At 32.6% G+C, this 16,383-nt stretch overlaps 1 long non-coding RNA gene and 1 pseudogene across 1 annotated transcript; one reads left to right on the plus strand and one right to left on the minus strand.

Moving 5' to 3' along the window:
- Positions 1-336: 336 nt before the first annotated feature.
- Positions 337-7,735, plus strand: LOC111401211. Its single transcript, XR_002703950.1, has 2 exons — positions 337-2,226; positions 2,323-7,735. It is a non-coding gene; the product is annotated as an uncharacterized LOC111401211 (long non-coding RNA).
- A 697-nt stretch (positions 7,736-8,432) lies between these two features.
- On the minus strand, positions 8,433-9,787 carry LOC111400279 (annotated as a pseudogene).
- Positions 9,788-16,383: the final 6,596 nt, after the last annotated feature.

Here is a 16,383-nt window from a genome sequence, read left to right on the forward strand (position 1 = left end):
TATATATACATTCTTCAATAGTGAATTGACATAATTTCAATAAAATAATATTACGCGTAAATTCAAATTTTTTTCTTATTTTTTACCATACATTTTTCATTAATATACTATTTAAAAATACATTTTAATTCCAATAATGTGGCTCAAACAAAGGTTAATAAAAATTCCATCTTATTATAATAAATATAGGCAGAGGCCCAAATTCGGAAAGAAAGCCCAATACGGAGCATCCACATAAACCCTAGGAAATTCGGCAAGAAAGCCCAATACGGAGCATCCACATAAACCCTAGTTCCTCTACGATAAATTAGGCATCACAATTCACAGTTTCACAAATGAGCCGTGGTTTCTTTGAAATCTTTTTCTACAATTTTCGGTATTTCTGTCTTCACTATTTTTGTAATTTCCCCTGTAATTAATCTACAAAGTCTCCAAATTTTTTCCCATTCAGTTGGCATCTATTATGATTTCCTCTGTTTAAGTTAAATTTAACAGAGGAAATACGAAAAGATGCGAAATCAAAGATGTTCACTGGTACTTATGGACACGCAGATTTCTCTTTCTTCCAGTGAATTCGTGCGTTTTCTCGTAGGTTTCACATTCTTCCTTTTTTCAATTTATTTAAAATTTTCTGTGATTCTGATATTTTGGTTATTGGAATTTTGCTCGATGATGATTGATTTGCTTTAACCACACCGAAGAGAGCTGGCTGATTAGGAATCCTCTTGAATTTAGGTCAAAGGAATTTTTTCTCACTTATAATTTGCTTGCGAGTGGCTTTATGAATCTTTGCTCTATGGGTTTGAGAGTGTAATTCATTCTCCCCTATAGAGTTAAGATGAAGGCTCTTTCAAGCTCATTCTAAGTGTATTCCATTGGCTTAAATCCGTGAGGATTTCCTCTCCGTCGGTATTCTCATGTGGAAAACTTTGGCCTTTTTCTGAGAGCTAAATTCCCCATTCAAATTCGATAACGTTATCTCTCTTTCAATTTTTATTAGTCCAGTTTTAAAAATTCAGCAGTCAAGGAGATTATTTCTAAGTTTTCATGGGTATACTTTTGATAGAAGAACCAGAAGAATTATAGAAAAGAGAACTGTATCAGAGAATATTGGGAAAAGTTATGTTTTTTAGAGCCATTGCACACCTCTCTCTCTCTCTCTCTCTCTCTCTCTCCAATTCATTTCAGCATAAAGAGCCATTAGGTGAAGAGAAGATAAAGAAATCCTAGTTTGGAGAATAAAAAATAAACTATTGTAGTAAGATAAGTAGAATTTTGTTACAAATCACTGAATATAATTAAATGAGAAAATTAGAGGGAACCATGCTTTAAAGTTTTATTATTAAAATCAGGCATTTTTTAAAATATATTTTTGGTAAATGTTTTATTTTGTATTCCATCCTATTCATTATGGTAATTTGAAATTCAAATAATGCAAAACGTGAGTATTATGATTTTTGCTTGTTGCATACTTTGATTTACTAATGTACGAATAACATTTGTTGTTGCAATTTGAAAGGCAAAAGGTGTCTCTTATCTTCTACCCTTGAATCCACAAGTACTCGTCGGGTACTAAGAAATCGTTCGATCCCATACATTTGTGATCTTGACAATTGTATTATTGAAATTTGCTTGAACATTAATAACTTCCTTTGGTATTTTGAGTGCAATCTTTAAGTGAACCAATATGTTATGTCCATTTCTATGCTAATCAATTCTATTCTACATATATTTTGCCATATTTTATCATCTCATAAATATGAATAACTTTCAAAGGAACTAAAAATTGTAGTTACAAATTATTAAAGGAAACGAACCTATCATTATGAATCCAAATGCCTTCACACTTGACATGTAGAATGGTGGGGTTGCTATCGAAAAAATGTAGAGGAAAATATGAATTCTTTCATACAAATAATTGTGCAGTTTTCCAAAATTAAGTAAAGGCCTGGATGACCATTCTTTTCATTCTCTCCACTTCCATTCAAAGAGCAACGCATTCAAAGAAATAGTTTTTGTTAGAGATTTCAAATTTGAGTGGAAAGGCAGTTAAAACCAAGTATATCTATGGTGTCAAATCATATTATAGCATTCTTAGTGCCCATTAGCAGATAACAAACCTTGCTGAGGCTTGCAAATCCATTTGTAAATTGTTATTTGCAGATGTACACATGTTGCAATCGTGGAGCACTTTGTTAGGCAATTAGTGGGCATGTCATAATCACGGTGATAATAATTTCTTTTATTATTATTATACATATATTTGTACTGTACAATTTTTATGTGAATAGAATATAATATTTCATTTTGCCTTCTTTCCAGATTTCATTATATGGTATCAGAGCAATTATGACGTCTCCAAACTCCAGCTCAGAAAATAAAGTCCAACCACTAAATCCGGCCTTAATCTGATCAATACTGCTAAACCCACTCCAAATTTCTCCTTATCTCAACCTGCCTAACCTATAAATAATGCAAATCAACTAGCTATTGTGTACCTGGATGATGGAAATTTTCTCATTTAGAGACAGCATGTTCTTCCTGGTATTCGCGGTTTTGGGTTGGAAGGATTTATTGATGGTTCTGCTGTCTGTCCACCAGAACTCACTCCAACCATAAGTGGTAGACCAGGGTCCGTCAACCTGGACTATGTCTTCTGGCATCGTCAAGACCAATTGATATTTTCTTGGTTATTGGCACCAATGACAGAGTATTCAAGCCCAAATGGTGGGATCAAACACTGCCAGTGATATTTGGAAAATTGTTGCACGCTTGTTTGCATCCAGAACTCAGGCAGAGGTTATGCAACATAAACTTCAACTCCAGACCCAAAAGAAAGGAGGTTTGAGAATGCGAGAATACCTTTTGAAGATGAACACATATTCTGATGTTCTTACTTCTGCTGGAGAAAAGATTTCAGAGGACCAAATACTCTATGTTCTAGCCAGGTTGGGAATCGAGTATGAATCTGTTATCGTCTCTGTTACATCACGTGTTGAGCCCTACTTCTTACAAGATGCAACTGAATTTTTTCTCACACATGAAAATCGGATTGAACAGTATTCCGCAAATGGAGATGTGTGACAACCTACTATAAATCTGGCACTTCAAGACCAGTCAAAGAAAAATGGGGACAGCAGTCAAAAATTCCCTCACGAAAGAATTTGAACTTACATGGCAGAAGCCGCGGTAGAATCAGAACATGGAATGGAAATAGCATGCCTCAGTGTTAACTTTGTGGTATATTTGGTCTAGGTATGGCAACGGTTCGGCTAAAACTATTACCGAAACACCAATTTCTTAGTCATACCACAATCGCACCTTAACTACGTAAGTCGGTTCGGTTCATATCTCGATTTGCCTCGGTTTGAGTTGTTAATAACCACGAAAATATATTATTTTTTATGGGTCCATCCATCAAATATTTTAAAAAAAATTATGAAAGAAAGTCAATGAAAACAAAAATATAATACTAAGCCAATGTAGCAAAACATCATCCCAAATGAAAATGTAGACAATATCTCAATTCTCAAATGCAAAATCCGAATTTAACAAACAATACTAAACAATATCTTTATCCCTTGATCCTTGTGCATAGAACTTGATTTCTACTCAATAAATCAAAAGCTTCAACCTCAATTTATATTCAATCTTTATTCTTCCCCACAACTCTTACTAGGATTCGTCAAAACTTAAAGTTGATTTCTATATAGTATATAAGAAATGTAAGTAGAGTAATAATCTATAATGGTCTTAACTGAATATTTAAATAAAAAAATGTACCTCTTCGTCAACATTCTCGTCACCAAACCTTGCACAAGTTCCAAAGTATGATGAAGGAGCAAAATTTTTTACAAACAAAAGAGGAAAAAAATTAGCAATATAAGAAAGTGCATGAATAACAAATATAAAACAATAAATCCAATTATTATTTTTTTAACGGGTAATGGTTCGTGGCAGAACAACGACGCGAATTCCATATCCGCCTCGCCCCGAATCGAGTCATTAAAATCAAATACTATATCCACTTCATTGTACCATCAGTTCGCTTAACCACGATTTTCAGTTTTAACAGTTAGAATTGTCATCCTTAATTAGGTCACACGGCACAGAAATGCTACCATCGTTTTGGCCCGTCATTTCTCTAGTCTCAATGGTGCTAGGAATACTAATACTCTTTCGGGTAATCAAAGTGGAGATGGGTTTACTCAAATGGCCACAATGATGGCATCCCCTGAGTTACTTACTGAGAATGGGTGGTTTCCAGACTCGGGAGCAACAAATCACAAGACCAATGATCTAAACAACATGCATATTCGCAATGAATATCTGGGGAGCAGCAAAATTGTGGTGGGTAATGGTAAAGGTCCCTCAATATCTCATGTTAGCTCTTTCTTTTTTAACTCTCCTAATTCGTCTCGTGTTTATACTCTGTCCAACTTATGCATGTCCCACAAATTACAAAGAACTTGTTTAGTGTTAGCCAATTTGCTCGTACAATCATGTTTATTTTGAATTTCACCCGAGTTTGTGTTTTGTAAAGGATCAGGCCATGAGAATGGAGCTACTCCAAGGGAGGCTACATAATGATTTGTATCAGTTTAATCTATTTAAGGCATCTCTTGCATCATCTCAATTGTCGTCCTTGAGTTCTTCTATTCAAAGTCAGTCGAGTTGTCCTACTGCCTTTTCTTTACAGTCAGTAGGTGCTAGTTCGAGTTCAGTATTTCAAGTCCAGTAAAGTCTAATATTAGAGTCAATCAAATTACAGACCTCTGGCATATGAAGCTCAGTCAACCCGCTGCTCCAAGTGTCAGGATGGTTCTATCCTCTTGTAAAATCCTTGTTCAAATGAATGAAGATTTATCATTTTGTTTTGCTTGTCAATTAGGGAAAAACAAAAAGTTACCATTCTCTCATTTTGAGGTGGTTTATCATGAGCTATTACATTTGATATATTCTGATCTATGGGGTCCAGCATTCACACCCTCCATTAATGGTTATCGCTATTATGTGAGTTTTGTGGATGCTTACTCTAAATTTACTTAGATATTTTTCCTTAAAAGCAAGTCTGAATTATATCCCGTTTTTCTTCGATTCAAAGCTCAAGTGGAATTAAAACTAGACAAAAAGATCAAAATTCTACAAACAGATTGGGGGGGTGAGTTTCGGTCCCTTACATCGTACTTGAGTTTAGCTGGGATAACTCACAGACATTCTTGTCCTCATGCGTCTTAACAAAATGGAGTCTTTGAACGTAAGCATTGACACATTATTGAGTGTGGCTTACCTTTTTAGCTCAAGCCTCGTTACCTCTCAAACTTTGGGATGATGCTTTCTCAAGTGTCGTATATGTTATCAACAGATTACCTACTATAGTCTTGAGTGGTCAGTCTCATTTGGAAAGGCTCTTGTATACCAAACATGATTATTCATTTTTACGTGTGTTTGGCTGCATGTGCTTTCCTTGCCTTCGGCCCTATAACAAACAAAAGTTAAACTTTCGGTCAACCCCTTGTACATTCATTGATTACAGTCTTAACCACAAGGGGTACAAGTGCTTAGAACCTGATGGAAGGGTTTTCATATCTTGTCATGTAGTGTTTGATGAGAAAACTTTTCCATATGCTTCACAAAAGTCTTCTACAATTTCCAGTGTCGATCAACCTCTTTCAGTCCTTTATCCAGCTATGCAATCAACTCATCTTGGACAATCATCTACTACGTCTTTGCTAAAAACTGATCCCAACCGTGATTCCTCATAGCAAAACTCTCTAGCACATCACTTTCCAACACACAATATGCCCTCATTATTCCCAAGTGAATTAACCATATCAACCACCGAGCCTAAATCGTTACCTATTGATCTACCTTCCTAGTCAGAATCATCATCTATGTCTCCAACACCTATCAATACTCATCACATGGTCACTCGATCCAAGGCTGGAATTTTAAACCTAAAGTTCTCCTCACTACCGACCTACAAAATAGTATACCAAACTCTTTCAAAGAAGCCCTCAAATGTGCTCAGTGAAATATGGCAATGCATGAGGAATATGCTGCATTAATTAGCAATAACACTTGGAACTTAGTCTCTTTGCCCTCAGATAGAAAGTTGATTGGCTGCAAATGGGTTTTTAAACTGAAGAGAAATCCTGATGGTTCTATCTCTTAATATAAGGCGTGACTGGTTGCAAAAGGTTACCATCAAGTTCTCGGCTTTGATTACACAGATACTTTTAGTCCTGTGGTGAAACAAGTAACCATATGTGTGGTTCTGTCCATTGCTATTTCTCTTGGATGGCAGGTACGCCACTTGATGTAAATAATGCATTCTTTAATGACATATTGCATAAAGATATATGCATGGCTCAGCCTCCTGGATTTGAAGCTCCTGCACCAAATGATAGATTGGTCTGTAAGCTCAATAAAGCTTTGTATGGGTTAAAACAAGCCCCTCGGGCGTGGTTTGATTGTTCGAAGACTTATCTCTTATCTCTTAGTTTTAATGCTTCTCGAGCGGATACTTTTCTTTTTATCAAATGCAATGCTACACTTTGTATCTATGTCCTTGTATATGTAGACGATATATTAATTACTGGGAGTAGTAGTCTAGCAATCGAGTCTCAGATCACTTGTCTGCACTCTGAATTTTCCTTGAAAGACTTGGGCATTCTTCATTATTTTCTAGGGATAGAGGTAAAGCATACTACTACTGGTAGTCTATTGTTGTCTCAAGAGAAGTATATCAAAGATCTCCTCGATAGAGTTAAGATGAGTAATGCTAAATCGAAACTAACTCCCATGGTGGCAATTTTGTCCCTCACTTCCTCTAATGGCGATCCATTTGTGGATCCAACTTTATATCGAAGCACTGTTGGGGTATTGCAACATGTAACAATTACTAGGCCTGAAATAGCATACTGTGTAAATAAAGTGTGCCAATTTATGCCTTAAAGCACACTGGAAGGTAGTCAAACGCATTCTTCAATATCTTTGTGGTACTGCAAATCATGGTCTCCACTTCTTCAAGTCTAATAATCTATATCTTCATGGATTTTCAGATTCTGATTGGGCATGGGACTTAGATGATCGCCGTTCACTTCTGGTTACTGCTTATTTCTTGGGGATAATCTAGTTTCCTAGAGCTCAAAGAAACAATCTATCGTTTCTTGCTCAAGTACTGAAGCTGAATATCGTAGCTTAGCTAACGCCACTTCTGAATTAATTTGGTTGCAATCTTTACTTAAGGAGCTCCAAATCTATCAAAATAAAATTCCAGTCATCTGGTGAAATATTTTGAGCACGATGGCTCCCAATGCTATCCAGTCTTATATTATTGTATGAAACATTTGGAGCTTGATCTCTACTTTGGCAGGGAACGAGTTCTTAATAACACTCTAGCTGTCCATCATGTTCCTGCATTTGATCAACTTGCAGACATTCTCACAAACCTCTTGCTGTTCAACATTTTACTCGACTGAAACATAACCTAAGGGTTCTTGTTCCTATCACCCTTCGTTTGCGAGACGATATTAGCAGATAACAAACCCTGCCGAGACTTGCAAATCTGTTTGTAAATTATTATTTGTAGATGTACACATATTGCAATCATAGAGCACTTTGTTATGTAGTTAGTGGACGTGTCATAATCACAGTGATACTAACTCATTTATTATACTATATATACCATGTACTGTACAAGCTTTATTTAAATGGAATATAATATTTCTTTTTACCTTCTTTCCTGTTTTCATTATAGTGCGTGACATAGTATTTGATGGAACAACTCACAAATATTATTCATATCCGATGTTCAACACAATGTACCGATATCCTTAGAATATATTGAACTGAAAGTTGGATTACAAGATCTAGAAATTCTACCTTTAAAATCTCATTTGATCATTGATCATATTATCATTGTATATGGAACTGTCTATCAAAGATTGGAGGCAAAGTTTCCTTAGCATGCCATCATCTGCTAATAAATCCTATGTTTGTGTAATATGTTTTATTTACAGGCTTAAATTTATTTAGTGCTCAAAAACTGTTAAGGGGATGCTAATGGAGCAGCTGAAGGAACGACAAAAAAAACTTAGTGAAGAGTTTTCCTGCAAGGACTTCATTTACAGCATCTGAAGGATGGAAAACGTCCTAAAACACATATTCGCTATGATTCTTGTCCACCTTTAAGTTAGGTATACAAATGCCTCCAAGTTTAGTAAAATTTAAAATCAGCTCAACTTATGATTATGTTGGTTTTGTGTATGTATTGTTAAGAGATGAAGTTGAAAACACAGAACAACATATAAAAATTTGGCCTACTACTTTTTGTAAGGTGACATTTTAAGATGTAATCCCAAACTCTTATGAATTGGTCTATATTTTCATCTTAATATGTATGTGGTATATTTCAATTACATACGATTTTATAAACCCTTACCATATGCAATAGGGTTCTCGATTAAATCAAGAACTGATCATTAAATATCTACGAATGTTAACTGTGCAAATGGGATATGTCGATGTAGATTGGCAATTAGCTTCTCTACTTTGGAGGTAAATTGATGTACCCATAGATTGACTTGATTTAGGCATTGTGCTCAACTTGCTTTTAACCTCTGGGATGGGATGCAGCCAAGTAGGCCAAGACCTTGGAAGATCATCTTTTGCGCACCAAGTTGGTAAAGCCTCTGATACAACAGATTCAAGAAATTGCAGCTAATTAGTAATCAAAATAATGTCCCAGGTTTTTATATGATTTGCATTTTTATTGATTTCCAGCATTTTGATGGAACAATTTGATTTTTCTAATTGATTGGAAGATTTTCTTATAGTGAGTTGTTTACCTAAGGTTGAGATTAGGAGTCCCACAAACTCGTCATGTATGTATTGTTGACCATCTACTAGAAAGGGGTAGAAGAAAGTTGTTGACGTAGTCGTTGCTACCTGAAAGATTTCGTTGAAGAGGAAATGTTAGAATAGGAACATTTCTTAACTAGAAGAGACAGTGTTGACTAGAGCTCTGCACTTTTACTTGACAAGTTTACACAAAAAAAGGTCTATATTCTTTAGGTTGGCAACCATATCTAATCCAATGAAATGAACTGCCTTGTTGCACAGCTTATTATCTGCCTCTTCACCTATTTCAGCCTTGGTTGATTCCTTGGTCTTCTTGAAATTCTTTATTTGATCATCAAATGATGATAGCCTATGTATCTGTGATGCAAAAGGCTTACAATAATGAAACATGAAGCCAAGAATTGTTATCGGATTATAATCTAAAGAACTGTAGAAAAATGAAGATTAGAAAATAAAGCCCCGTGTCATTAAGAATTTCAGCTCCACCAGATGCATAGTTCACTCCTTTTACAAGTGCATCTTCATTTGGTGCCAAAGAAGATATGGTAGGGAATCCCAAGCTTTCTAGCTGAGAATTTCCATAGGACGAGAAAAGATAATCTTATTTTACTGTTGAAATTTTCAGTGCAATTTCAAACAAATCATAATGAAAAGAAGAATATAGATGGTCTATTGCATTTATTACATATATATAATGTCACCAATGGTTCTTCCATTTGTGAATCTCCCTGTATCTTTCCCTCCAATATAATCAATCCTGTAAAACAGATTTTGCAAAGGAAAGTTGCAGGTAGCTATTATTCCCAACTTCCGTTAATGAGTCACCGAAATCAAAGGTGACTAAGGATGCCACAATTGAAGGAGTGGCTGCCAAGGCTGCTGAAATGACGAAGATAGTGCAAATTTCTGCTATTTTAGCCATCTTTAAATCCTTCATTGTTGAAAATGTACGAGCCCATGGCAAAAATTTATAAGGGGTAGTTCAGTTAGTGTTCAATGGTTTTTCTGAGTCATGCCCACTTCCCAAGTTTTCATATATTAGGTAATTGTTCTCCATTATGAAGAATGTTTGCATTTTTTGAACCTGATGAGGGCTAGTGAGGAACCTTTTCTCAGATCTGTCAATCGGGTGTGGACGTTTGGCTCTTTCTTATAGTTGGTCAAATCACTTCAAGAATTAGCAAATATAGGAAGTGGTATAGTTCTTCTTAAGGAATTCTGAATTCTAGAGTTATAGTATAAGGTTTTGAGTTAGGCACCGGCATGATCAGTCATTCATGCGGGTGCTATAAATATTGGTGGTGTGTTTGAAATGTTAAATTAGACATTATTGGAAAATAATAATAATAAATTCAAATCTTATTTGTTATACTAAGCGGTGCATCTAGTGTAAGTGTTATGCCATATGTCCAATCGACTTTGGACAGACATTTTTAATATACCATTGATTCGACTTATGACGGATCCATTATTTACTTAATATTCAATTGCATTAAATAATGGAGTCCGTAGATTCAAATCTTTGTAACTTATGAAGTAAGTAGCTAATCTCACAAATTAAAGTGTGGCAACACTTGAATGAACACGTAGATATTTTGTTATAGAACAAATTATTGAAGACCCGCTAAGAGATTCCACATGGATAACTATTTGAGTGTTAGTGGTTAATCTCTAACGTTCGATAGTGAAATTGGTCCTTTGACTTGAGGTCGTTATAGTGTCTTGTATGAGGACATTCATGCTTTTGACGGTGTTAGATGTTGCTATGCCAAGGGCAGCTAATACGGCATCGTAGGATATGTCAAGAATTGTATGAAGGTTGTGAATGGCCAACAGAGGATTCATCACTCTTAGATAGTAAGAGATTATGATCTGCATTTCATTCAATTAAATCGATAAAGAAATCATTGGCCAAGATATACCCAAAAGTCGAAAATGAGTTTTCGACTTATATTGACTTAATAGTGGGATGAAAGATATGATTGATAATCGGGATTGAAACACTTCCATATCTCGTAATTGATTGGATCATATTGACGAAGGGATTATAGTTTCATGGTAAACGAACGAGTTTGGTTTTGCCATATCAGGTGACATTTTCTGTCACATGTATTACCATGATACATTGCTAGATATCAATCTGGGATGACTAATGTGAATTGGTAATAAATAAAAATAGTGTTTTAATTTATCAAAATAAATTTATCAATTTTGCTTGGATCAAAATAATGATTCATGTCGTTAGACATTTTGATTGAGAACTTAATAGGTCGTACACAAAATGTGAACTAATTTGTCAATTAATTAATTTAACAAGTGTAAAATAAATTAATTAATTGTGTTGCTTATTTATATGCTCGAATTAATTAATTAGATTAATTAATTCATAGACCGAATTTAATTAAATATGTTAATTGAATACTGGGTCGGGTCAGTAGACAGGCTAAGTTTGTTTGGGCTTATATAAATAAGCGGCTAAGGTTAGAGAACTGTAGAGAATTTTCACTCCTCTTGCTAGCACAAGATAAGTAAACCATAGTTCTCTCTACAATCTTGTTCTCTGTATGGAATTCCATTGGAGACTGGATAATTAAACAGTTATGGGTGACAAATTAAGATTGTTGAAAAGAAAAAAAAAAAAGCAAATGAGTTTGCAGAATCAAAGAAATGTTCAATTTCTATCACAGTTTTTATCTAAACACAAAGCAGATCCTAGGTGGGAATTGAAATTTATTTTATTTTTCGCTGAGCATGATTAAGTATATTCTCAACAGTGGTATTAGAGCCCACTCTGTGTTTGTTAGAAATTGTTTTAAATATTTGGGAACAATCAAAAGTTGATTTTGTCATTTTTCTTGTTTCTAGCCATTAAAAGAATGTAATTCTCATTTTTTTTTCTTGAAATCTGATTTCGAACAAATAATAATAATAAATAAAAAAGTAAAAGGATCGAACAAGTGGGCGATCGTCGCCCCATGTGATGGCGGCAGCGCGCTGCCCAGCGCTTCATGGCGACGTCAGATGTCGCTGCTAATTGTAGCAGCGTGTGATGCCGCCACAGTAACAGCTGCATCGCAGCCATTAATGCAAGCGGCCCTGCCATCTGAGTGAGGACAACCCCTGTCGCAAGGGTATGGGCAACGAGAGAAAGAAGGGGCGAATTATTTTATTTATTTATTTATTTCTAGGGTTTTCAGGCAAGTGACTGTGTTGTTGGAGACCCTGAGTTGGAATTTATGAAATTGTAGGCACCCGCCTGCAATTTTGTAAAAAGAGGGTCCTACCATTACTTTTAAACTTGGGCCAAATTGCAATTTTCAAAAGGTGTTTTGAATTTAAATATTAAAATGGTTTTAAATTTGATTTTCAAATGGATTTGACCTAAAATTTCAATTTTGACCCATTTAAAATCTTATTTAAAAAAATTGACGAATTTTTATATTTTCATTAAAATATGATTTTAACTTAAATATTGAACTTTGATCCTAAATTGAATTTTATTATATTTAGGAGTGTTATCCTTGATTAAAATATTTATTCAATTTAATTAGAGTTGGACTCTAATTCTAATTTAATACTTAAATTAAAATTTGTTATTCACCTAAATACATTCTTGAAGTTATAATTGGATTTTAATTTGACATTTAATTAAAATTTGATTTTAATTAAATTCTCTTGCCCTAAAATTTTTCTTAAAATTAGAGTTAGACTCTAATTTGGAATTTAATTAAAATTTGATTTTAATTAAATAAGTTTGTCCTAAAATCTTGGAATTAGAGTTGGACTCTAACTTTGTTATTTAATTAAATTTTGATTTTAATTAAATTCAACTGCCTTAAATTTTGAAATTAGAGTTGGACTTTAATTTAATATTTAATTAAAAATTTAATTTAATTAAATAGTTTCACCCTATAATTGTGGAATTAGAGTTGGACTCTGATTCGGTATTTAATTAAATTTTAATTTTAATAAAATATGCGTGCTATCTAAATTAATTGATTAATATGATTAATCAATTATTTTATTATTCCGATCCATTTGTCTAAAATAGTTTAGACGATCTTAATTGTTAGAAACTTGAAACATGTTTTTATATAATATTAGATATTATATAGGAGTACATATATATGATAAATGTATTAGTAGCGGATAATTATGGACTCGACTATGTGAAGGTGTTGAATGGTTAATTTTATTCTTGTCGTTTTATAAACCTGCGAGCTTTTAATTGTTTTAGGCCTGCGAGCTCGTTATTGCCGCTATTATTATGGGCCTGCGAGCTCTTAATTATTTTGAATTTGCGAGTTCGTTATTGTTATTGTTACTATGGGTTTGCAAGTCAAATTTCATTTAGGCCTGCATACCAACTAGTATAGGATACAAGCTGCAGTTGGACTAATTGAAGAAGCAAGAAGAGGAGGAGACCATAGAGATGGAGTATTGTATGAGTCAATGCAATATCTCCGAAGAATTGACCAACTAGTCTTTTTTATGGCCCGAGGAGACTAGATTGTAAAAGTCTATAATCGTCTACACTATTATATTATGTTATATATCTGTTTATTTGCATGGTGGATGTTTATTTGGCTGATTCGTGTTCCAATTATGGGAATTTGTTAAAACCTTTTTAAACATAATGAAAATCTTTTTGGCTACATTCTTAAACCTTATTTAAAAGGTCAAGCAAAAAGCTATGAGAGAGTTAAATTTTTTTTTGAAGAAATTAATTTGCTGAACGGTAAAGTACTCAAAGGTCATTACAAACATATCGTTTTAAAATTCTAATATTTTGTGCCTTTAGATTACACTGTTTTACGTACTTGTTCATTGGAAAGTTTTAACGAATATATTAATACTTGTTTAGAAAATAGAGAGATAGGAAGATTAGTCGTTGTAGGAAGCCATATTTTATATGTTCTAGATATAAATAGAAGTGACCCCTCTTTACATATCAAGAAGCAAATTACTGAGCTCTCTATCTCTCAGTGTCGAAATTTCTTAATAGAAGATCCTAAAGATTGTAAAAAAAGACAACAACGAGAGAAAATAATAAAAGAAATTCCAACAAAATTAGTTAGACATTTTTAATAATTAAACTTTAGTAGCAAAGATAATATAAATTAGTGTAGAATTTTTTCAAACTTTTCAAACACATCAAAAATCTTTTAAAAAGACGTTGTCTTTGAAATTAATATTTGAAAGACTAATTTTTGAATCTTTAATATTTCATAGACTTTTTCTTTCAAAAATTTTATTACAAAGACTTTCAATCAATTGGTATCATTACATAGACTTTCAATCAATTGCTCTTGATAAATTTACGTTGAAAATTTTCTTACTTGTCATTTTCAAAGTGTTTTCATTTTCTTTCTTTGACAAATACCATTTGCTAAAAGACTTTTTCTTTCAAAGATTCTTGAATTCATACTAGAAAGGATACTAATTAGGAAGCAAGACTTTTTCTTTGAAAGTAGTCTTGAATTCTTATTAGAAAAAGTTTGTCTACAATTTCAAAGATTCTTGAATTCTTACTAGAAAGATTTGTCTGTAAAATTGGTATCAGAGCCTAGAACATACAAAAATTATATAGTTTATGAAAAGAATAGAGTATTTAAATTTAGAAATTTTAGGAAACTATAAAAGAAAAGATAACTTAGAAGCAGCTTCTCTAACCTGTAATTTTAATAATAAGTTTAGACATATTTTACATAGTGAAGATAAATAGTTAAATAGTATTGAAGATTTACTTGTAAATTTAGGAGAAATTTTAGAAAGGAACAATTCAAATAAAAGAGTAGAAATTTTATTAGAAAATAAAAATATAAAGATTTTAGAAACTAATCTAGAATATATTAAAAATCAAAATGCCGAAATACTAAAAAGAAAATCTAATAATATAGGAGAAACGGAATCTAGCCCTAACTTAGAAAAATTGGAAAGCATAGTTAAAGTATTAGAAAAAGAAAAGTTGACAGATAATAGACAAGATTTAGATAATATAATAAATAAACTAGAAAAAATAGATTTAGGTAAAACTAAATAACCTAGTAGATTTAAGAAAACTAAGTTAATCTATACATAATGGATAAAGGAAAACAAATCGTAGCTAGTAGTAGTAAATTAGTAGGTAATCATTTATTAAGAACATTAAGTAGAAAAACAAAATCTGAAACATAACTAGAATCTCTAATAGATATAGAAGAACAAATAGAAATGTTTAGACAGAATAAATTGAAATTAGTGAAAGCTTTAGACATATATAAAAGAGGAAATTTATTTAGCTAATCTTTAATATATTAGCATTATGGAGAAATATATGTTTCTTGTACACATGAAGATCAATTTATATCTCTACATTTAATAGAAAAAGAATCTTATAAAGAAATCGTTAATAAAAATTTTCAACAAACTTATTTAGAATTAATAATAAGAGGAGTAAAAGGGCTTTATAAAGAAAATTTAGGAGCTAAAGTATTAGTGTTTTTATATGATAGCAAGTTCACAAATATAGAGTAATGATTATTAGAAAGCGTAGAATTAGATATAAATAATAAAGTCGGAATAGTAGATTTTACGCCAGATTATTTAATTAGAATAAAAAATTTCTATAAAGATATTAAAATAGGAATAAAAAACAAAGGATATCAAATGAAAAGAGATGAAGATAATTTATTAATTTGCACATGATTCATAGGAAGACTTAGTGAAAATGGTTGTACTAATTATAAATTAGAAAATAATCAAATAATTACATTATTGAGACAAAAATGTATAAAAGCTATCACAGCAAAGCAATTTTCTTTAGAAACATATGCAGGATTAGATTGGAACTTAGAAAATTTTCTACAAAAACCAATATTAGTACCAGAAAATAATATTATGTACAAAAATAGTAATGGGACTTTAAGTATTAGATTTGGAAATTATAATTATCAAACGGAACAGACACAACATAATGAGGAAGAAAATGAAGCAGAATGTGGATATTTTGAAATAGAGGACTATGAAAGTGAAGACGAAATTAATGTCTTAAACCAAGATAGTGAAGAAGATGAAAGTGAGGACGATGAAAAAGAATTTGGATATATAGATAGATATTGAATATTATAGAAATTTTAGAAAAGTTAGAGAAATAGAAACTAAAATGTTAATAGAAAAAGATCAAGTAGACATAGAAATCAAGATGAAAGAAACTAGCAAGAGAGCTAAAATAGAAACAGATCAAGAATTTGGAAAAAGAAAAGAACCCATGAATACAGAATACGATATAGGAGGTAAATATTATTTTCCACCTGCAGGAGACTTTGAATGGACTAATAAAAAATATAAAAATTTAGGAAAAAGACAAACGGAAAAAGGATGTAGTTTACCATTTGCAAGCGATAAAGGACTAATCTTAGAGTTAAATAATTGTAAACCACAAGACAAACCTAGTACTATAGCTAAATGGAAAAATTCGGTAATTAGAGCGTATAATAGTGTACCTGTACAAATGACTGTAGAAGAAATGTGGGCTTA

The sequence above is a fragment of the Olea europaea genome, chromosome 10 (genome assembly GCF_002742605.1).
Source record: "Olea europaea var. sylvestris chromosome 10, O_europaea_v1, whole genome shotgun sequence".
Classification (NCBI taxonomy): Eukaryota; Viridiplantae; Streptophyta; class Magnoliopsida; order Lamiales; family Oleaceae; genus Olea; species Olea europaea.